The 22,979-nt window shown below is 50.9% G+C and overlaps 2 non-coding genes across 2 annotated transcripts; one reads left to right on the forward strand and one right to left on the reverse strand.

Moving 5' to 3' along the window:
* Positions 1–10,995: 10,995 nt before the first annotated feature.
* TRNAS-GCU lies at positions 10,996–11,083 on the reverse strand. Its single transcript has one exon. It is a non-coding gene; the product is annotated as a tRNA-Ser (tRNA).
* Positions 11,084–22,447: 11,364 nt separating this feature from the next.
* TRNAF-GAA lies at positions 22,448–22,520 on the forward strand. Its single transcript has one exon. It is a non-coding gene; the product is annotated as a tRNA-Phe (tRNA).
* The last annotated feature ends 459 nt before the right edge of the window (positions 22,521–22,979 follow it).

The following is a 22,979-nucleotide window of genomic DNA, read 5'->3' on the forward strand; positions in this document are numbered from 1 at the left end:
ATGAGAGCAGATGCTTTCCCCATTGTAGCTGAAGCACATCAGTGATTCCAATAGCAGGGGCAGGTTCTCTCTGGGGCACAGAGATTTTTCGGGGAGTTGGCTCCTTTCTTTTCTCACCCTGGAGTAAACTCAGTTTTTTATTCCATGGTACATGTTTTATGGACTAACAACAGCAGCTTGAAGAAAGAGGAGAGTGACTATCTCACTCTCAGGGCTGAAGGTGGCCACGTCCCCTCTGTCTGACCGTTGCCATTGCAGGAGAGAAGGTTTCAATGGAGTTGAATGCCCTGACTCAGACTAGAGACACAGAAAGGTTTTGCTGTTCGTTGAACAGCAAAGGAAATTGTGTCTGTATGTGAAACTGAGGAGGGACATGAAATGCCCACAGGGTGGCGCAATGCCCTAAGCTAAGGCAGGAGGGGGAAGGAATGGGGCTGAGGAATGACTGAAGTGGACTCACCTGGGATTGAAATGACATTTGTTTGTGTCGGGCAGTGAGAAATGTGACATTAATTCAGATGCAGGGTTGAGGCTTCTTTAGCTGCTTGTAGAACGTGAACTTGATTTCCCAGAAGGGAGAAAGGGTAAGTCTGGGGCGGCCGTTAGTCCCTGGCTGGAGCAGTGTATGAAAAAGGCTCCAGAGACGCAGCTGGCAATTACAGGCCACTGAGGCTAACGTCAGTACCAGGCACATTGCGTGGAATTGTAGAGCCCAATGATTAGACTCATAGCTAACCAGGATTTGCTGGGTGTATCTATTGGGTTTCCGGGAAACGGGGCGGGCGGAAGCCCGCCCAATGCTAATGGATCCCCCCCTCAGCCTAAGGGGAGGATCCACGGGGCCTCAGAAACCCACTAATTCCGGGGGACAACTAATAAAAGAACAGGGACAGGAGTGCGGTCAAAGGGTCATAAGAAGGGAGCCTGACGGGGACACCGAGCAGAGAACCCCGGACAGCGCCCACTGCTCCTTGAAGGCGTCAAGGGAGCCAGCGGACACTGCGCAGAGGAACTCCGCCCGGAGACGTGAACGGACTAAGGACCGGAAACAATCCCCACAGTCGCAGGACTCTCTGTTGGCCAACCGCCTCTCCCTGGTCGTGTAGATGGCCATTTTAGCCAGGGCGAGGAGGAGGTTGACCAGGAGGTCCCGCGACTTTGTGGGGCCACGGATAGGGAGTGCATGGAGAAGGAGGTAGGGGGAAAAGTGCAGCCAGAAACGCAATAGGATATTGGTGAGGAGCCGGTATAGGGGCTGCAGCCTGGCGCACTCTAAATAAACGTGCGCCAGGGTCTCCACTTTGTTGGGTGTAGCGGGGTGGTCCCCTGCTCCTGCCCTGCGGGGCTTGAAGCAGCCCCGGAGAGGGCTGGGGCTGGGGCAAGGAGCCTGGGCTGATTGGGGGAAGCAGGCTCAGCTGTGGCCATGCTCCAGTCAGGTCCAGCTGGCCCCTAGAAGAGGCTGTGAGCCAGGAGCCCAGTCAGTCTCCCTCTGCTGGTAGCGAGAGAAGAGCCTGGCTGCAGGGACCCAAGCAAGACCCCTAGAGTGGGAGCATGGCTGGGGAAGGGCCAGAGGAGCTGGGAGCTCTGGCCTGGAAAGCCCCAGGCTGCAGGCCTGACTATAGGCTGAATAGGTTCAGGGCTGCAATGGGGCAGCCCAGGGGGAAGCAGAGGCGGCAGGTCCAAACCCCTTTGCCTGTGGTGAGTGGCTCATACTGCAGTCTGCCCCAGTGAACGGGGGCTGGATGGAGACTGGGCAGTAGCCAAGACTGAGGTGAAGTGGGGATAGTGGGTGGGGGTTCCCCTGGGAGGGGGAGACCCAGAACTGGGTGGGTACTGCCAGGGGGTATTGCCAGGGTAAAAGGGGCACCGGGGTCCTGGGAGGGACAGGGGGCCAGCTGCGGTAAGGCAGATCACCGGCCTGCAGAGGGTGCTCTGAGGGCTGGAGAGCTAATTCCCAAGACGACCAGCAGGAGGTGCCGCCGGGTGAGTCTGCCCCCGCTTACATTGAGGAAGAATGAACATGGTTTTTGTAAAGGAAAATCATGCCTCACGAATCTACTATAATTCTTTGAGGGCGTCAACAAGCATGTGGATAAAGGTGATCCCGTGAATATAGTATACTTAGATTTTCAGAAAACCTTTGACAAGGTCTCTCCCTGACAGCTCTGAAGCAAAATGGGATAAGATCGAAGGTCCTCTCTGGGATAGGTAACTGGTCCAAAGGCAAGAAAGAAAGGGTCTGATTTTCAGAATGGAGAGAGGTAAATAGTGGTGTCCCCCTGGGGTCTGTACTGGGACCAGCACTGTTCAACATACTCCCGAGTGATCTGGAAAAAGGGGTAAACAGTGAGGTGGCAACATTTGCAGATGATACAAACCAACTCAAGTTAGTTACGTCCAAAAGAGAGTGCGAAGTGTGACAAAGGGATCTCACCACACTGAGTGACTGGGCAGCGAAAAGGCAGATGAAATTCAATGTGGATAAATGCAAAATAATGTAGAAGTGGGATCATGTTTTCCCATGTGCATCTAAACTGATGGGATCTAAATTAGCTCTTACAACTTAAGAAAGAGATCTTGGAGTCACTGTGGATGCTTCTCTGAAAACATGTACTCAATGTGCATCGACAGTCAAAAAAGCGAACAAAATGTTGGGAAGTCCTTAGGAAAGGGATGGCTAGCAAGACAGAAATATAATATTGCCTGTCTATCAGAGGGATAGCCGTGTTAGTCTGGATCTGTAAGGAAGTGCTATTTACTCCTCATAACACAAGAACTAGGGGTCACTAAATGAAAGGAATAGGCAGCAAAAAAAAAAAAAAATTGGAGATATACCAATCTCCTAGAACTGAAAGGGATCTCCAAAGGTCATTGAGTCCAGCCTCCTGCCTTCACTAGCAGGACCAATTTTTGCCCCAGATCCCTCTTCAAGGATTGAGCTGACACAACCCTGGGTTTAGCAGGCCAATGCTCAAACCACTGAGCTATCCCTCCCCTGGCAGGTTTAAAACAAACCAAAGGAAGTATTTCTTCACCCAACACACAGTCAACCTGGGGAAACTTTGCCAGAGGATGCTGTGTGGGCCAAGACTATAACAGGGTCCACCAAAGAACTAGATAAGTTAATGGAGGACGGGTCCATCATTGGCTATTAGCCAGGATGGGCAGGGATACAAAACCATGCTCTTGAAGTGTCCCCAGCCTCTGTTTGCCGGAAGCTGGAAATGGGCGACAGGGGATGGATCGCTTGATGATTCCCTGTTCTGTCGATTCCCTCGCGGGCACCTGGCATTGGCCACTGTGGGAGGATAGGATTCTGGGCTGGCTGGACCATTGGTCTGATCCAGTATGGCCGTTCTTGTGACCAATAGAGGGCAGTCCCCACCAGTAATATTTATATTTGGTGCACTGAAAGGGCCAACTTTCCAAAGCTGACCCAAAGGTTTAGTAAAAGTGTTTTGGAGAAAAACACTAAACAGAACAATGCGAATGAAAACTGGGAGGTATTGTTTAAGGAGCTTGTTAGATGGGGCATAAGCCACATTGCCTAATTAGCTGAGCTTGCAATGGCCTTCCACTCAACTCGCTGACATTTTTCCGTCTGCAAATGTGGTACCTATTTTAAAACCTAGATCCAATCAATTACAACATGTCCGGGAAGATTCTAGGCATCAATGATCTGATCATTGGGTTGATGGCGGTAAACAAGAGCTTCCCATAAGGCTCCCTCCCTCCCTCTTCCCAAGAGCCACCCTCATCCTCTCTCCCCTTTCTGCTCCCGCATCCTCTGCAAACTTTCGAAGACAGATGCCTCGTGATGGTCTTTGCTCATGGGGATGTTGCCTCTTGGTCAGGGTTTCGGCCCTTTTGGGGGGAAGGATGCAGCAGATGGCGTGTGGGGTGGGGGGAGCCCAGGGCCTCCCATGGGCTCTGACCCAGGCCATTCTGAGGGCAACACTTCTTACCACCCTGCTATTGTCCTAAGTTCACAGTTTATCACAGGAAGCTCTGAAGGGTGTCAGCTCACTGCTTGGTACCTCTTCTCAGCCGGGTGTGGCATGGCAGCTCTCTCCTTGGGGTGGCAGCTGCCTCTGTTATGCTGACAGATCCAGGTTGGTGACGCGGTGGTGGGCGGGATTGAACCGGGGACCTCTGGAGCTTAGTGTGGGGGCCTCTACAGCATGAACTAAAAGCCACCTGGCTGTTAGCGAGGGCTGTATAGAAGACATGTTTTATTGCTCCCTCTAAGTGATCTCGGTGCCACTAGCTGGGACACCCCACCACACGCTGGAGGTGTGTGGGGGTTACGTACTTCCCCTAGCTGAGGAAGTGCATCCTGAGCTTCGGAGAGTTTCCAGTTGTAATCCCGGACGACCCCTGTAACAATGCGACCACTGGTGGGACACTGCTGAGAGTATCAATTCAGGACAAATTGCTTGGAGCAGGGCAGTCACAGCCCGAGGCTGGGTGCCCTTTACTATTAAAGCACGTCACACCAGCCATGCAGAGAGGACTTTGGTTTTACCCCACTGGCCAATCGGACGTCATAGAACCAATTCCCTCAGCTATTCCAGTTCCCTTCTATCACCACCAGCTCCGCTCTTTATGGGGATGAATGGTTATGAAAACCAATACCCCAGTAAAAGAAAAAAGTTTCTCTTAAAGGACCAAGCCCCAGATGCAGGTCAATAGATGAGTCAGATCTTACCCACAAATCACGCTCTTGCAAATCCTTTAGCGTTGTTATGGAAAAATTGATCCATGTGTTGTGTTTTCAATCAGATCAGCCTGAGGCCTTTTATTGATTAGAAGCACGCAGGGGAGAACCGTTATGGAAACGGCCTCCCCGAAGCTGGTTACAGACAACCTTATAAAGCTTAAAACCACAATCGTAATATGCAAGTTACATACATAATTTCCTTATTATTTTGCTAAAAAAATATTGCAAAGTTAATGCTGATTGTAGCAGGAGTAAATTTCTTCCATATTAGGCTTTTCCTGTTATTACTTATCTGTTCTATGCGGTTACGTGTTGGCAGTCGGGGATATTACAAAATTGTTTTTCAGTCGGGGACTGTTAGGACTTTCCACTGTCTCCTCCGTGCCCCCCTGCTTGGCTTGTCTGGCCGGCCCTGGCAGCCTGACATGAGGCCTGGGCCTACAAGGCCTTGGATAACACTGGATTTTCCCTTACAACATCTAAAATATAAAGGTTTATTCATAAAAAGAAAGAAATATAGGTGAGAGTTAAAATTTTTAAAGGAATTAATTACACACAGTAATGGCAAAGTTCTTGGTTCAGGCTTGTAGCAGTGATGGAATAAACTGCAGGTTCAAATCAAGTCTCTGGAGTCCATCCACAGCTGGAATGGGTCATTCAGTCCTTTGTATAGAGCTTCAGTTTGTAGCAAAGTCCCTCCAGAGACATGAAGCAGGACTGAAAATAAGATGGAGACGAGGCATCAGCCTTTTATAGCCTCTTGCCATGTGGTCTTTGCTTTCTTTGTCCCAAGAACACTTTATCCAGCACGGGGCACAGAAAAACCTTAGAGTTCTGTCCATAGGCAGGTCCCTGCAGACCTTGCTGAGTCACGAGGCGTATCTGCCTTCTCTCAATGGGTCGATTGTATAGCTGATGGTCCTTAATGGGCCATTAAGTAGGCGAGGCAGAACTGACACCAACGTCTCTGGGGTGTTCCCCGGAAGCAGAGCACAAGTTTGAAATACAGGCAGCATAGAGCCAATATTCATAACATCAACTACAAAAATGATACACATCTAGAGATAGCATCATTATAATCAGCCAATCAGAACCTCTCCGTAGACCCCTTACACGACAACCTTTCTACAATATTGGCTGCAAATATAGAACAGTGGTCACAACGGTGATCTATACAGTTACAGATTATGTCAATAACGTCACAGGAGGTGACATGGTATCAGTGAGACTGATACTGGAATACTGCCTCCAGTTTTGGTGTCTTCATTTGAAAAAGATGTTGTGAAATTGGAGCTGGGGCAGCAAAGAGCCACCAAAGGTTCTGAGGGTTGGAGAAAAATGCCTTCTAGGGAGCTACTGAAAGAGCTCAACCTGTTTAGCTTATCAAAAGAAGATTGAAAGGCGACTTCATTGAAATGTTGAAGTGCCTTAATGGAGAGAAAAGATTGGGTATTAAAGGGCTCTTTAATCTAGCAAAGAAAGGAATAACAAGACCCAATGGCTTGAAGATGAAAGGAGACAAATTCGTATTACAACTAAGGCACAAATATTCAACAGCGAGGATGATTCATCACAGGAACAAGCTACCAAGGAAAGTGGTGGATTCTCCAACTCTTGATGTCATTTCATGAAGACTAGATGCCTTTCTGGAATGTGTTTGCCCCAAAAGTAGCTCTTGTGTCATACAGGAGGCCTGTGATACGCAGGGGGTCAGATTAGATGCTCTAATGGTCTCTTCTGGCCGTAAAGTCGACTAATTTCTAAAAAACTGAGTGTAGCATTGGGAGCAGCGTCTGATGTTTCCCTGTCTAGCCGGCTTGCTGCCTAGAACGAACGCTCCTTGAGTGGGGTGATCCACAGGGAGTAGCTCAACCCTCCAAAATGCCTGGCCAGGGGCAGGACACTGGCACTGCAAGGGAGGCGTGTGGCAGCGACATCACAAAGGCCTTTGGCAGGATCTCAGGCTATTGGTCCAAGGTGGTGGGGAGGTTGTGACCTCACAGAGAGATGCTGACATCAGCCAGGCAGGATGGGGGTGAGGGGCCAGGGAAACCTCAGAGACCCCTGTGGCTTTGCTTCAGCAAGTCTCCTTCTCCAGGTCTCTCTTTGAGGACTGAGGGAGTATTCGGGTTCATGGACGTGAGCGCCAGGAGGAACCTCTTTCGAGTTTCCTCCTTCCCTTTTAGTGATTTTACTAGAAAACAGCCGTCCCAGTTTAGAAGGTAAGAGCCTCCTGGAGTTTTGAAACCTGTTCAGTCTGATCCAGCTGGTGAAAGTTGAATTCTAGGCATGGAAAACACGAGCTTAAGGAGGCAGAATTTTATTCCGCACCTGGGATTTTGTCCCTTAGAATCACTGGGGAGATTAGGGTTTCTCCTTTTTGTTTCACGTTTTCCTCCATCCATCCCTCCCTCCTTTCTCTTCGTCTCTTGCTTCTTTTGTCCTTTTTCCTGTTCCCCTCCCAGCACCAGGAGTGTGTGTGTGTGTGTGTGTGTTGCGGGGGAGTGCTCTGCAGCTCCCACTGTGGGAGGTCCACCCAAAAATGTGGGGCTGAAATAGAGCTCGGGCAGTGATCCCCACCAGTGACCTGGGCCATCCTTTGGGTTCTCTGGTGAGAACCCTCAGCCTCCCGTCCTCAGTCTCTACACTGATTGGCTGAGCAGGGGGTTATTGACAGGGAGGAGACTCAGGTCCTTGTTGTTCTCTTTTAAGACCAAGGAAATAAGTCAGAACCAGTTCTATGTTTGATGAATTTTGCTGCTTCTCTGCATTAATGGTCTCTGAGCAGTTCATGATTCTCTCAAATGTTGCAGTTCTCCTCAAATACTTGCTGAATAATTCATGTGCACTGTTGTTGGTCTGGAGCTCATCTGTGAGCACTTTATTCAGGTCATTCAGTGTATGAAATTCAAGATCCGATGGTTAGATTGAAAATCAGGGCTTTTGGGTCCTATTCCCAGCTTTGCCCCTGACTGGCTGTGTGACCTAAGCGAAGTCAATTCTCCTTTCTCAGCCTGAGCTTCTCTCTCTTTCGAGTAGGGATAATAATGATCCGCTCCTACCTAGCTCAACACACTCACTCTTCCCCAGCACACACACTGTCTCTCCCCAGAACACAAACAGTCTCTACCCCGCCACGCACACCGCAGTTGAAAAGCAGCTGGCAATCTAGTAAGAGGCCCGTGGAACGGTGGGATAGAGAAACCTGCATCATGTGATGCTGTACCAGTCCGTGAGGCATTGCAAACCCTTCCCAAAACACCCTGCAGCCAGTTGCACAGTGGGATAGTTGCCCACTGTGCACTGCTCTCTGTTGCCATCCACGAACTGCTAGCATGGATGTGCTCTGGGGACACAAGGGGCATAGGGAGGACATTCAATAGCTGTTTTAACTAAACACTTTAACTAAAGCAGCAATGCCGGGGGGTTGGTGGCTTCTTTGTTTCCTCACCCTGGAGTAAACTCAGCTTTTTATTCCATTCTTGATGCTTCATGGAATAACAACAGACGACCGAAGAAAGACGTGGACAGGGTGGGTCTCAGGGGAGGGGGAGAGAGTTTCGAGCGGTGGGCAGAGCAGGTCTCGGAGGTGGGGGCAGTGGGCAGGGCAGGTCTCAAGGGAGAGGCACAGAGGTGTGGGTGGTGGGCAGGGTGGGTTGCAGGGACGGGTCAGGGAGGTGGCGGCTGGTGGGCAGACCTTGTGGTAGCGGGTGGAGAGGCACGAGCAGGAGGCAGGAAGGCCTTGGGGGAGGAGAGGAGCGAGCGACAGGTGGCTCAGCCGTCCTCAGCCAAAGAGGAAGAGCGGGGGGTGGGAAGTGGCCAAACAGGAGCAAGGGGGGAGCACAGGTGGGGCCTCAGAGAGAGGAGAAGGGTGGGGGGGGCAGTGCCATGGTCTGGGCACCAATGGGCCCCCCACTTCTAGGGAGCTTCCAGCGCTCACACCCAGCCTCCCCAAATGCAAGAGCCATGGGCCACCTATTCTCTTCATCTTCACTAACCAAGCCCCTCCCCAAGCTATGTTGTTGGGAGAAGCCCTCCTGTTGGCACAGCGCTATCTGCACCGGGGTTAGGCTGATATAACTGCATTGCTTAGGGAGGTAAATTTTTTACACCCCTGAGTAATGTAGTTACACCGATCTAATTTTGTAGTGTAGACCTGTCCAAAGAACCTTGGGAGTAAAACTTCCCCTGCTCCTATGCTTTACTGAATCCAAACACCAGCAAAGCTTGTCAGGCCCAGATGGAGGTTGGCAAAGAGTCAGGTGTGTGCAGATATGATCTCTTCAGCAGCTGTAGGCACCATGGCTTAGCTGGCTAAAACCACTGTTTTGTATACAGGGGATCCTGGGTTCAAGTTCCAGTGGTACCTTACTGAGTTGCTTTTGGGGCACCTGGTATTGGCTACTGTCAGAAGACAAGATTCAGAGCTAGATGGACCTTCGGTCTAGCCTAGTGCGGTTTTTCTTATGGTTTGAATTACACTCACAGGCACTGAGGATAGAGTTACTGAAAGTTTGGGAGTTAGGAGCTGATAGGTCAGCGGTCCAGTCCCCTCTCAGACGACCCCGTCCCTCTGGGACAGGGGCAGGTCTGAGCTCTCACACCAAATGCTCATTGTGGCTGCCAGAATCTGTGGGCAGCTCGTTTAGTTTATGCCGAGGGTTGAGTCCTGCTTTGTGCACCGAGTATGAGAATGAAAATCCTAAACCGCCCTTTGAAATAACAAAAGCAGCAGGACGTGTTTCTGTCCCTGCCCCAGAGCAGACAGACCAATGGAGAAATGCCATGAGTCCAGGGTAATACTCCCCTGTGGTTTTACCATTTCCACTTGCTAAACTCCCTCCCAACCTTCTGGGCTCCTGGAACAGGGGACTGAGCCTGAGCCGAGACACGGACACTGCAACTTTACAGCCCAAGCCGCATGACCCTGATTAATGTAACACGGGCCAGTCGTGGGTGTTTCATTGCACTGGAGACGTAGCCTAATGTTATGTCTACACTGTGATTAACACACCCAGGGCACCTGTCGCAAAGCCCGGGTCAGCTGACTCAGGGTTATGGGGCTTGGGCTGCAAGACTATAAAATTACAGGGAAGACAGATGGGCTTGAGCCCAACCTCTGAGACCCCACGAAGGGTGAGGGTTTCCGAACCCAGGCTTCAGCGTGAATACAAATATCTGCACCACAGTTTTTAGCCTCTCAGCTTTAGCTCCATGAGCCCACGTCAGCTTGTCCAGGCCAGCCGTGCTGCCATCTTTATCCCAGGAGAGATGGACTCTAAGGGTACGTCTCCATTGCAATGTCAGCCCAGGTGTGGCACTCTGTGCTCAAAGCAGCACCCTGGAAGCCCCATATTCACCACTCTCATATAATGATGATACGGTTTGTACAAAGTCTCCCTGGTGAGGTATCATTTCAAAAGTCTTGGTCTGTTGAACCTTAATATCTTGTTGGATTGTGTGTGTAGCATTGGCTGGGAAGTTTTGCTCTGTGTGTGTTACTGAGATGAGGTTGGGAAATGCCCCCCACCAGCCTTTCAGGTGTGACAATGGAGGAGCCAGACCCGCTGCTGGCCCATTAAAGGGATCCACACTCCCAAGGACTATCCCAGGAACCGTGTACAATGCAGACTTCTCCGAGATAGCACAGCGACAATGGGCACTGCTTGACTCACATCCTAGCAAAGGGACTTCCTAGCCAGTTGGAAGAAACTATGAAAGGTGGGGTTGAGACATTATGAGTTGGCCTCTCTCCCCCACAACTCAACAGCTGGAAATACACCTGGATGACAAAACTGATTCAGAAATCAGAAGAGAATAATAATAGTACATTCAAACCAAAGTCCCCAAACAGACTAGTAGTGGTTTTTCAGCAGAAAATTTTCAGTTTGGGGAATTTTGTTTTCTGTCAGACTTTGCCAAGGGAAGCAGGGAGAAAATGGTTGAGTTGTCTCCTTCAGAACAGCTTGGCCTAGACACTAGCTCTGGTTCACTGTTGTGGCCTTGCTCAGGTTGGGGGTATTTTAATTATTTGGGGAGGTCCCAGGGTGTTTGGGGGAGATTATGAGGCTGTTCCCTTTGAGATAAAAACTAAGAAATGCAGGACTAGAGAATTTTCTTAGAAATCTGGGATTTAGACATTTTATTTGAAGCAAGTTGGGGGGAGGGGCAGTTGAGATTCTGAGAAGGTTTTTGTTTGCAGGAAGCAACCTTGTTTGATCTGTCATTGTACCAAGGGGGGAGATGGTTGTCTATAAAGGAGAGTGAAGACTAAATGCAGCCCATGAAGATGGGATTTGAACCCATGCGTGCAGAGCACAATGGATTAGCAGTCCATCACCTTCACCACTCAGCCACCTCATCTGAGCTTCTAAGATAGTGACAGGAGGAGAAATGTAAGGCCGGCAGAGATAGGGCCACTAAGGAGTATTTAAATACTAAGCGTAAGGAGGGGCTGAATGAGCTCCCCCGTCACATCTAGTGAGGAGCTGGGGGAAGACTTCAGGAACAGGCCGTGTTTGCACAGACACCCCTACTCTGCCTAGCTATGCAGCATGATGGGGCCACTTCCCCAAAATGACCAGTTTGGGATGGTGGTGGGTAACAAATCACTTCAGGATTGAGTGGAATGAAATGTTATTCTCCTCCCTGTACGAGTGAAGGGCAGCGGAACGTACCTAGGCCGTCCTTACGGAGGGGTGGTTGTGGTAGGAATCGCTTTCATTGGACTGCAGAGAAGTGATTGAGGACGTCACCCTAACCCAGTGGTCCCCAAACATTTCACACTGCGCCCTCGTATCCACGGCTGTGGCCCCTCGGAAGCCGCAGTCGAGAACCGGGGCTGGGAGTGGGGCCGTTGCTTGCTGGGGAGGGGGGTGCGGACAGGGGTAAGGGGGTCGAGGCCGGGCTGGGAGCCAGGGGCCCAGGCTGAGGGTGGGGCTGGGGAAGAGCTGGGACAGAGTGGGGCTGAGTGTTGCTCCCTCCCTGCCCTCCATGGGGGCTGGCTCAGGCCCTGAGGTGCCCCCATCAATCTTCCTCTGTGTCCCCCTAGGAGTCACGCCCACATTGTGGGGACCACTGACCCCTACTCGCTAAGCAGGGGCTGGTGATGCCAAAGCCCAGGGAAAGGGAGAACAAGTGCGGGGGCCCCAGCACCGGAACCCTGTCCCCCCCACTTCTGTGTGTGGCTCCGCCCCCTTCCACTCCTTCCCCCACTGGCCCCACCCTGTCACTCCTTTACCCCGACCCCGCTGCGGCCCCGAGACCAGAGAAGCTCTGTGCCCTGCTGCAGCCCCCGGGCCGTAGCAGGGAGTGGGAGCTCCTCCAGCCCTGGGGCTGACATGGGGGAGACTTTTCCAGGGGGACCCAATTTGGCCAGGGCCCCTAGTCATGGGCCCCACTTTCCCCTTGGCAACGCAAGGTTTGGGGAGGCTGAGCCCCCCCGAGCCTCCATTACGAGCCGCCCAGGCTACCTCTGCTCAGTGGGTGGCCAGTCTCCCTGTGTCTCTGCTGTTCGTGCTGGGGAGCCCGGCCGGCCTTAGGGGTGGGGCCCCCGGCAGCCGCCCAGGGCTCCAGGGGGTCAAAGGGCACCGTGTGGCCGTGCAAAGGTGCTCACTGCTCTCCCCTGCCCCAGTGCTCCTCCGTGGCCCCACAGAGGGTGGGGGGAGCGAGGAGCAACACTATGTGCTCCCTGCGTCCTGGTCACTGTTCCCACCTGGGCTGGGCTGTGAGGGGAGCATCAGAAGCTGCTGCTCTCTGTCCTCCCCTGACGCAGCCCGGCTGAGGAAAGTGACCTGGATGCAGGGAGCTCGGATGATGTCACTTCTCGCCCCCCTGCCCCTGCTAGGCAAGGCTGCTGTGTGGTGTCTCCATGGCTGCACTTTCAGTGATGCAGGTTTCTCTCTCTCGTTGTTCCATGGGCATCCTACTAGATTGCCAGCTGCTTTTCAACTTCAGTGTGGAGACTGTGTGTGTGTGTGTGGGGAGAGACAGTGTGTGTGTCTTGGGGAAGAGTGCGTGTGTTGAGCTAGGTAGGAGCAGTTCATTATTATCCCTACTTGAAAGAGGGAGAAGCTACATGTGAGAAAGAAGAATTGACTTGTCTGAGGTCACACGGCCAGTCAGTGGCAGAGTTGGGAATAGGACACAAGAGCCCTGATTTTCAAACTAACCATCGGATCTTGAATTTCAGACATTGAATGACCTGAATAAAGTGCTCTCACATGAGCTACAGACCAACAACAGTGCACAGGAATTATTCAGCAAGTATTTGAGGAGAACTGCAATGTTAGAGAGAATCATGAACTGCTCAGAGACCATTAATGCAGAGAAGCAGCAAAATCCATCAAACATAGAACTGGTTCTGACTTATTTCCTTGGTCTTAAAAGAGAACAAGGACCTGAGTCTCCTCCCTGTCAATAACCCCCTGCTCAGCCAATCAGGTAGAGACTGAGGACGGGAGGCTGAGGGTTCTCACCAGAGAGCCCAAAGGATGGCCCAGGTCACTGATGGGGATCACTGCCCGAGCACTATTTCAGCCCCACATTTTTGTGTGGACCTCCCACAGTGGGAGCTGCAGAGCACTCCCCCGCCACACACACACACACACACACCCCTCCTGGTGTTGGGAGGGGAACAGGAGAAAGGACAAAAGAAGTAAGAGATAAAGAGAAAGGAGGGAGGAAAAGGTAAAACAAAAAGGACAAACCCCAATGTCCCCAGTGATTCTAAGGGACAAAATCCCAGGTGTGGAATAAAATTCTGCCTCCTTAAGGTCATATTTTCCATGCCTAGAATTCAACTGTCACCAGATGGATCAGACTGAACAGGTTTCAAACCTCGAGGAGGCTCTTACCTTCTAAACAGGGACGGCTGTTTTCTAGTAAAATCACTACAAGGGAAGGAGAAAACTCGAAAGAGGTTCCTCCTGGCGCTCACGTCCGTGAACCCGAATACTCTCTCAGTCCTCAAAGAGAGACCTGGAGAAGGAGACATGTTGGAGCAAAGCCACAGGGGTCTCTGAGGTTTCCCTGGCCCCTTGCCCCGGTCCTGCCTGGCTGATGTCAGCATCTCTCTGTGAGGTCACCACCTCCCCACCACACCTTGGACCAATAGTCTGAGGTCCTGCAAAACGCCTTTGTGATGTGACTGCCACGCCCCTCCCTTGCTGGGCTAATGTCCTGCCCCTGGCCAGGCACTTTGCAGGTTTGAGCTACTCCCTGTGGATCACCCCACTCAAGGAGCGTTCGTTCTAGGCAGCAAGCCGGCTAGACAGGGAAACATCAGACGCTGCTCCCAATGCTACACTCAGTTTTTCAGAAATTATGGCCAGAAGAGACCATTAGAGCATCTAATCATATAATCATAGAATATCAGGGTTGGAAGGGACTTCAGGAGGTCATCTACTCCAACCTACTGCTCAAAGAAGGACCAATCCCCAACTAAATCATACCAGCCAGGGCTTTGTCAAGCCTGAGCTTAAAAACCTCTAAGGAAGGAGATTCCACTACCTCCCTAGGTAACCCATTCCAGTGCTTCATCACTCTCTGAGTGAAAAAGTTTTTCCTAATATCCAACCTAAACCTCCCCCACTGCAACTTGAGACCATTACTCCTTGTTCTGTCATCTTCTACCACTCTGAACAGCCTAGATCCATCCTCTTTGGAACCCCCTGTCAGGTAGTTGAAAGCAGCTATCAAATCCCCCCTCGGTCTTCTCTTCTGCAGACTAAACAAGCCCAGTTTCCTCAGCCTCTCCTCATAAGCCATGTGCTCCAGCCCCCTAATCATTTTTGTTGCCCTCTGCTGGACTCTTTCCAATTTTTCCACATCCTTCTTGTAGTGTGGGGCCCAAAACTGGACACAGTACTCCAGATGAGGCTTCACCAATGTCTAATAGAGGGGAATGATCACATCCCTCAATCTGCCGGCAATGCCCCTAATTATACAGCCCAAAATGCCGTTAGCCTTCTTGGCAACAAGGGCACACTGTTGACTCATAGCCAGCTTCTCATCCACTGTAACCCCTAGGTCCTTTTCTGCAGAACTGCTTCCTAGCCATTCGGTCCCTAGTCTGTAGCAGTGAATGGGATTCTTCCGTCCTAAGTGCATTTGTCCTTGTTGAACCTCATCAGGTTTCTTTTGGCCCAGTCCTCTAATTTGTCTAGGTCCCTCTGTATCCTATCCCTACCCTCCAGCGTATCTACCACTACTCCCAGTTTAGTGTCATCTGCAAACTTGCTGAGGGTGCAGTCCACGCCATCCTCCAGATCATTAATGAAGACGTTGAACAAAACCGGTCCCAGGACTGTCCCTTGGGGCACTATGCTTGAAACTGGCTGCCAACTAGACATGGAGCCGTTGATCACTACCCGTTGAGCCCGACGATCTAGCCAGCTTTCTATCCACCTTACCGTCCATTCATCCAGCCCATACTTCTTTAACTTGCTGGCAAGAATACTGTGGGAGACCGTATCAAAAGGTTTGCTAAAGTCAAGGAATAACACATCCACTGCTTTCCCCTCATCCACAGAGCCAGTTATCTCCTCATAGAAGGCAATTAGGTTAGTCAGGCATGACTTGCCCTTGGTGAATCCATGCTGACTCTTCCTGATCACTTTCCTCTCCTCTAAGGGTACGTCTACACTACGGGACTATTCCGAATTTGCATAAACCGGTTTTGTAAAACAGATTTTATAAAATTGAGTGCGCGCGGCCACACTAAACACATTAAATCGGTGGTGTGCGTCCATGGTCCGAGGCTAGCGTCGATTTCTGGAGCGTTGCACTGTGGGTAGCTATCCCGTAGCTATCCCATAGTTCCCGCAGCCTCCCCCGCCCCTTGGCATTTCCGGGTTGAGATCCCAGTGCCTGATGGGGCAAAAATCATTGTCGCGTGTGGTTCTGGGTACAGCCTCACCCCTCCCTCCCTGAGCAGCAGACAACCGTTTCGCGCCTTTTTTTGCTTGGTGAACTGTGCAGACGCCATAGCACAGCAAGCATGGACCCTGCTCAGCTCCATACCGCAATCGTGAATGTTTTAAACACCTCGCGCACTCTCGTGCAGTCTATGGTGAACCAGGACCTTCAATCCGAGGCGAGGAGGAGGCGGATACGGCAGCGCGGCGATGACAGTGATGAGGACATGGACACAGAATTCTCTCAAACCGCGGGCCCCTGCGCTTTGGAGATCCTGATGGTAATGGGGCAGATTCTATCCATTGAACGCCGATTTTGGGCCCGGGAAACAAGCACTGACTGGTGGGACCGCATTGTGTTGCAGGTGTGGGACGATTCCCAGTGGCTGCGAAACTTTCGCATGCGTAAGGGCACTTTCATGGAACTTTGTGACTTGCTTGCCCCTGCCCTGAAACGCCATAATACCAAGATGAGAGCAGCCCTCACAGTAGAGAAGCGAGTGGCGATAGCCCTGTGGAAGCTTGCAACGCCAGACAGCTACCGGTCAGTCGGGAATCAATTTGGAGTTGGAAAATCTACTGTGGGGGCTGCTGTGATGCAAGTAGCCAAAGCAATCACTAAGCTGCTGCTACGAAAGGTTGTGACTCTGGGAAATGTGCAGGCCATAGTGGATGGCTTTGCTGCACTGGGATTCCCTAACTGTGGGGGGGCGATAGATGGAACCCATATCCCTATCTTGGCACCGCAGCGCCAGGGCACCCAGTACGTAAACCGCAAGGGGTACTTTTCAATGGTGCTGCAAGCACTGGTAGATCACAAGGGACGTTTCACAAACATCCACGTGGGATGGCCAGGGAGGGTTCATGACGCTCGCGTCTTCAGAAGCACTACTCTGTTTAAACGGCTGCAGCAAGGGAATTACTTCCCAGACCAGAAAATAACAGTTGGGGATGTTGAAATGCCTGTCGTTATCCTGGGGGACCCAGCCTACCCCTTGATGCCATGGCTCATGAAGCCATACACAGGCAGCCTGGACAGTGGTCAGGATCTGTTCAATTACAGGCTGAGCAAGTGCAGAATGGTGGTGGAATGTGCATTTGGCCGTTTAAAGGTGCGCTGGCGGACATTACTGACTCACTCAGACCTCAGCCAAACCAATGTCCCCTATGTTATTACTGCTTGCTGTATTCTCCACAATCTCTGTGAGAGTAAGGGGGAGACCTTTATGGTGGGGTGGGAGGCTGAGGCAAATCACTTGGCCGCTGATTACGCGCAGCCAGACACCAGGGAGATTAGAAGAGCACACCAGGAAGCGGTGCGCATCAGAGAAGCTTTGAAAACGAGCTTCATCAATGGCCAGGGTACAGTGTGACTGCTGTGTTTGTTGATGAACACCCAACCCCCTTGATTGACTCAGTCCCTGTAAGCAACTCCCCCACCCCCTTCGAGTACAGCTTACTTATGCAAATAAAGTCACTCTCATTTAAAAAGCATGAATTCTTTATTGATTCATTATAAAAAGAGGGAGAGAAGTAAGGGTGTGGTTTGGGAGGAGGATAGGAGGGATGGAGAAGGCCATTAAAAAAAAATTCACAGTAACGACATCCTTCTGGTTGGGCTGTCCACGGGGGTGGAGTGGGCGGGTGCACGGAGCCTCCCCCCACGTGTTCTTACACGTCTGGGTGAGGAGGATGTGGAACATGGTGAGGGTTGAGGGTGGTTATACAGGGGCTGCAGCGGCACTCTGTGATCCTGCTGCCGTTCCTGAAGCTCCACAAGACGCCGGAGCATGTCAGTTTGATCACGCAGCAGCCCCAGAGTTGCATCCCGCCACCGCTGATCTTCCTGCCGCCACCGCTGATTTTCCTGCCGGTCTTCCTGCCGCCACCTCTCATCTCGGTTGTCCCTCCTGTCCTCACGTTCATCCCTCCTGTCCTCACGTTCACTGGCCTCTTTCCTGTAATTTGAAACCACGTCCTTCCACTCATTCAGATGAGCTCTTTCATTGCGTGTAACTTCCATAATATCCGAGAACATCTCATCTCGCGTCTTCTTTTTCCTCCGCCTTATCTGTGCTAGCCTTTGGGATGGAGGAGGGATGGTTGAAAAATTTGTAGCTGCATGAGGGAGATAAATATTTAGAAAGATACATTTTACAGAACAATGGTTATACTCTTTCACAGTGAACAGCACTATTCACCTAGCACATGTGATTTCCCTACAAGGTCGCATTTTTCATCTTAATAGTGAGTGCCTGCAGCTCTGGAGTTACAGATCTCACAGACACAGGTCCAGGCATCAGAATTCAGCTTGCATGCGGCCATGGTAAGCCACTGTCTTTCGGCTTCTGTAGTGATTTACCCCTCCCCCCCAACGCATGGCTAATACCATGCTAGCTCCCTGCTAATCAACAACCTTCCCACACCCCCACCCACCCACTGCGTGTCTGGTAGCTTGGGGAAGATCGCCGGTGACCAAACACAGAAAAGATCATCGGCATTTCACTCCTCCCCTCCCCCCGCTTCGCTACGTGCAGGAAAGTTTTTTTTTTAAGCTGATGCAGTCCACGAACCCAGTAGAAATATGGCCACCCCCCTTACTTAAATTCCTGATTTTTAACCAGGTTATCCTGAACGATATCACTTTGCTGAGGATAACAGAACAAGATAAAGAACGGATGCTTCTTGAATGCCAGCAGTCACCGGGACCATACGCTGCTATGCTTTGCCACGCAATGATACCTGATTACTTGCTACATGCATGGCGTGGTAAAGTGTCCTACCATGGTGGGCGGAACAAGGCTGCCTTGCCCAGAAACCTTCTGCAAAGGCTTCTGGAGTACCTACAGGAGCGCTTCATCGAGATGTCCCTGGAGGATTTCCTCTCAATCCCCGGACATGTTAACAAACTTTTCTAAGTAACTATACTGTCTGCGAATGCATCCCAAGTCCTCAGGGCAAATCAATCATTAAAAAAGGCTTGCTTAAAAAACAATGTTTGCTATTTGCAAAGGTACACTCACCAGAGCTCCCTTCCATGGCGTCATTGTCTGGGATAGTGGCTTGTGAGGGCTGGGAGGACGGTAATTCCGTCAGGGTGATAAAAAGCTCCTGGCTGCTGGGGCTCACGGAGTGCTGTGTGCTCTCTGCTAGGTCTTCCTCCTCTTCTTCATCTTCATCTTCCCCGTCTGCATAATCCTCAGCCATGGCAGAGATTACAACCCCCACCTCGGAATCCACGGTCAGGGGTGGGGTACTTGTGGCGCAGCCCCCTAAAATTGCATGCAGCTCAGCATAGAAGCGGCATGTTTTTCGACCTGCCCCGGACCTTCCGTTTGCTTCTTTGGTTTTCTGGTAGCCTTGTCTGAGCTCCTTAACTTTCACTCTGCACTGCACTGAGTCCCTGCTGTGGCCTTTATCCGTCATAGCCTTAGAAATTCTTTCAAATACTTTTTCATTTCGTCTTTTGGAACGCAGTTCTCTTAGCACTGAATCCTCTCCCCATATAGCGATCAGATCCAGTACCTCCCGTGCAGTCCATGCTGGGGCTCTTTTACGATTCTCAGGAGACTGCATTGTTAACTGTGCTGATGAGCTGTGCGTGGTCACCTGTGCTGATGAGATCTCCACGCTGGGGAAGCAGGAAATGAATTTCAAAAGTTCGCGGGGCTTTTCCTGTCTACCTGGCCAGTGCATCCGAGTTCAGAATGCTGTCCAGAGCGGTCACTGGTGCACTGTGGGATAGCTCCCGGAGGCCAATGCCGTCGATCAGCATCCACACTAACCCTAATCCGATATTTTAATACCGATACTAGCGTTACTCCTCTCGTTAGGGAGGAGTACAGAAACCGGTTTAAAGAGCCATTAAAATCGATATATGGTGCCTCCTAGTGTGGACGGTTGTGGCGTTAAATCGGTTTTACGCTCCTAAAACCGGTTTAAACGCCTAGTGTAGACCAGGCTTGAGAAAACAAACTAAATCAAACCCAAAGAAACCGCTATTGACCTCCCCACCACACACAGTTTGGGTCTGAATTTTTCTACTGAAATGTTGAGGCAATAAAACTCTCACTGTTCTTGTCCAGAAACAAACCTAACCCCTCCATGCAGTACCTGGGGCATCTATGTCTGACCCACCAAGGCTTCAGCTCCTTTGGGGAGATTTCCAGCTGCCCAGTCCTGCTGCTATTCCAGGGGAGCAATTCCTGACTCCTGTCAGCATTTATCTCAGCCCCGTTCTGGGCATCACAGGTTTCTCCGGGAAAGGGCAGCAAGTGATTCTAGGGTCCAGTGATCCTCCTCCAAATCGAGCTAGAACCTGAGACTCCGTCCCCTTCCCCAGGCTGTGGGCGGGGAGGCATTTCACAGAGCTCTCGGAGCTATAGCCCATGGCTAAGGAGAGAGAAAAAGCCTCCTATCTCCCTCTGCTCTGGGGGCTGGGTTTCCTCCTGAAGCCTCTGCCCCCCACCTAGTTATCTTTGAAAAATCATGGCGATTGGGGGAGGTCCCGGATGACTGGAAAAAAGCTAATGTAGTGCCCATCTTTAAAAAAGGGAAGAAGGAAGATCCAGGGAACTACAGGCCAGTCAGTCTCACCTCAGTCCCTGGAAAAATCATGGAACAGGTCCTCAAGGAATCAATCCTGAACCACTTAAAGGAGGGGAAAGTGATCAGGAACAGTCAGCATGGATTCACCAAGGGCAAGTCATGCCTGACTAACCTAATTGCCTTCTATGACGAGATAACCGGCTCTGTGGATGAGGGGAAAGCAGTGGATGTACTATTTCTGGATTTTAGCAAAGCTTTTGATACAGTCTCCCACAGTATTCTTGCCAGCAAGTTAAAGAAGTCTGGGCTGGATGAATGGACGGTAAGGTGGATAGAAAACTGGCTAGATGGTCGGGCTCAACGGGTAGTGATCAATGGTTCCATGTCTAGATGGCAGCCGGTATCAAGTGGAGTGCCCCAAGGGTCGGTGCTGGGGCCGGTTTTGTTCAATATCTTCATTAACGATCTGGAGGATGGTGTGGACTGCACCCTTAGCAAGTTTGCAGATGACACTAAACTGGGAGGAGTGGTTGATACGCTGGAGGGTAGGGATAGGATACAGAGGGACCTAGACAAATTAGAGGATTGGGCCAAAAGAAATATGATGAGGTTCAACAAGGACAAGTGCAGAGTCCTGCACTTAGGATGGAAGAATCCCATGCACTGCTACAGACTAGGGACCGAATGGCTGGGTAGCAGTTCTGCAGAAAAGGACCTAGGGGTTACGGTGGACGAAAAGCTGAATATGAGTCAACAGTGTGCCCTTGTTGCCAAGAAGGCTAATGGCATTTTGGGTTGTATAAGTAGGGGCATTTCCAGCAGATCAAGGGATGTGATCATCCCCCTCTACTCAGCACTGGTGAGGCCTCATTTGGAGTACTGTGTCCAGTTTTGGGCCCCACACTACAAGAAGGATGTGGATAAATTGGAGAGAGTCCAGCGGAGGGCAACAAAAATGATTAGGGGGCTGGAGCACATGACTTATGAGGAGAGGCTGAGGGAACTGGGATTGTTTAGTCTGCAGAAGAGAAGAATGAGGGGGGATTTGATAGCTGCTTTCAACTACCTGAAAGGGGGTTCCAAAGAGGATGGATCTAGACTGTTCTCAGTGGTAGAAGATGACAGAACAAGGAGTAATGGTCTCAAGTTGCAGAGGGGGAGGTTTAGGTTGGATATTAGGAAAAACTTTTTCACTAGTAGGGTGGTGAAGAACTGGAATGGGTTACCTAGGGAGGTAGTGGAATCTCCTTCCTTAGAGGCTTTTAAGGTCAGGCTTGACAAAGCCCTGGCTGGGATGATTTAGTTGGGTTTGGTCCTGCTTTGAGCAGGGGGTTGGACTAGATGACCTCCTGAGGTCCCTTCCAACCCTGAGATTCTATTCTATGATTCTAGTGCCTATGGCTCATCCCTGACCCTTGCTGCTGCTCCTTGCTATAGACTGTGAAAGGAGCGGAGGCAGCGCAGGAGCCTTCTGGGAATGCAGATCTGAGGCTTTGAGAGAGACACATTGTCTGAGACATCAGAGCGCTGCAAACCCTGCAGCCACCCCCTCAATCCGGGGCCTGTTCCAGCCCTGAGTCTGGGCTGCCGCGATCCCTCCCCCAGAGCAGGGCGCCCACAGATTACAGCCTGGAAATAGGCGTGTGAGACTAACTCCTGCTTTCCCTGACAGGGCCTCCCCTAGACCAAGTGGCGTCCCAGGCAAGATGTGTCTTCAGTGCCCCCCACCCCCGCTCCATATGTTAAACCATTGAATACCTTATTTTTATTGCATTTGTAGCTCATTTCATGATTTCGATGCACAATCTGGATGCATGATTTTCTCTATCATATAAGACAATAAATGTTCATGCTAGGATGTGTAAAAGGGTATTTATTCATGACATATATAAGCAAATTAAAAAATCATTTCTTTTAAGCATATAGAAACTTTTAATTTTGACAGTAACTGAAATGTACTAACATCTAGCAATGGAGCACTCACCAGCACAGGGTGGGCCGGTATTAAATAGTGTTACAGTCGGAGACAGACAGCGTTACGATGTTAACCCCAGGCCCTTTGTTCAAAGGTCGCTTCTCTTGCCTTTCCTCCATGAACTGAAGCACAGCATTTGAGAAATCCAGAGACTAGTTGATGACATTTCCAAGTGCTAAAACAGCAAGCGATGTCCATCTTGCATTGGCCATTGTTGACTGGAGAGATGGTTTATGGAGAATAAACTCCAAGGTGAGAAGCAGCAGCCCAAAAAGGGCCCCTGCAGGTGCTGAAGTAGCTCAGTTGGGAGAGCGTTAGACTGAAGATCTAAAGGTCCCTGGTTCAATCCCAGGCTTCAGCAGGCTGTTTCATCCCTCTTCCTGTGGCAGTGGGCTCTTACCTGGAAGCCCAGCACTGCCTCTACTCAATGCAAGTCCCTCATTTCAGGCTTTGCTGCAGGAAAAGGCAGCATTGGCTTCTGTGCCCACTAAACCTTTCTTGCTCCCCAGCAAGGGGAAGAAAAAGAAGCTCCCCTTCAAGCTAGAGTCACAAAGGTGATGTAAGGACGACTTCCTGATCCCTGGCTCCAGTCCTCTGTTCTTCCAGCTGACCCATCAGAGAGCTGCTGCCAGTTTCTCCAGGTTCGCCCATCAGTGTGTGCCAGGGTGAGCACCACCAAAGTGCAGGGAATTTGAGGGCAGGGCAGGGCACTGTAATGGACTTTCTGTAGTGTAGTGGTTCTCACATTTGCCTAACCTGCATCAAGCCGGCTAGGCAGAACTGACACCAACTTGTCTGGGATGTTCGCCAGAAGCAGAGC

Source organism: Mauremys mutica, unplaced genomic scaffold (assembly GCF_020497125.1).
Source record: "Mauremys mutica isolate MM-2020 ecotype Southern unplaced genomic scaffold, ASM2049712v1 Super-Scaffold_100046, whole genome shotgun sequence".
NCBI lineage: Eukaryota > Metazoa > Chordata > Testudines > Geoemydidae > Mauremys > Mauremys mutica.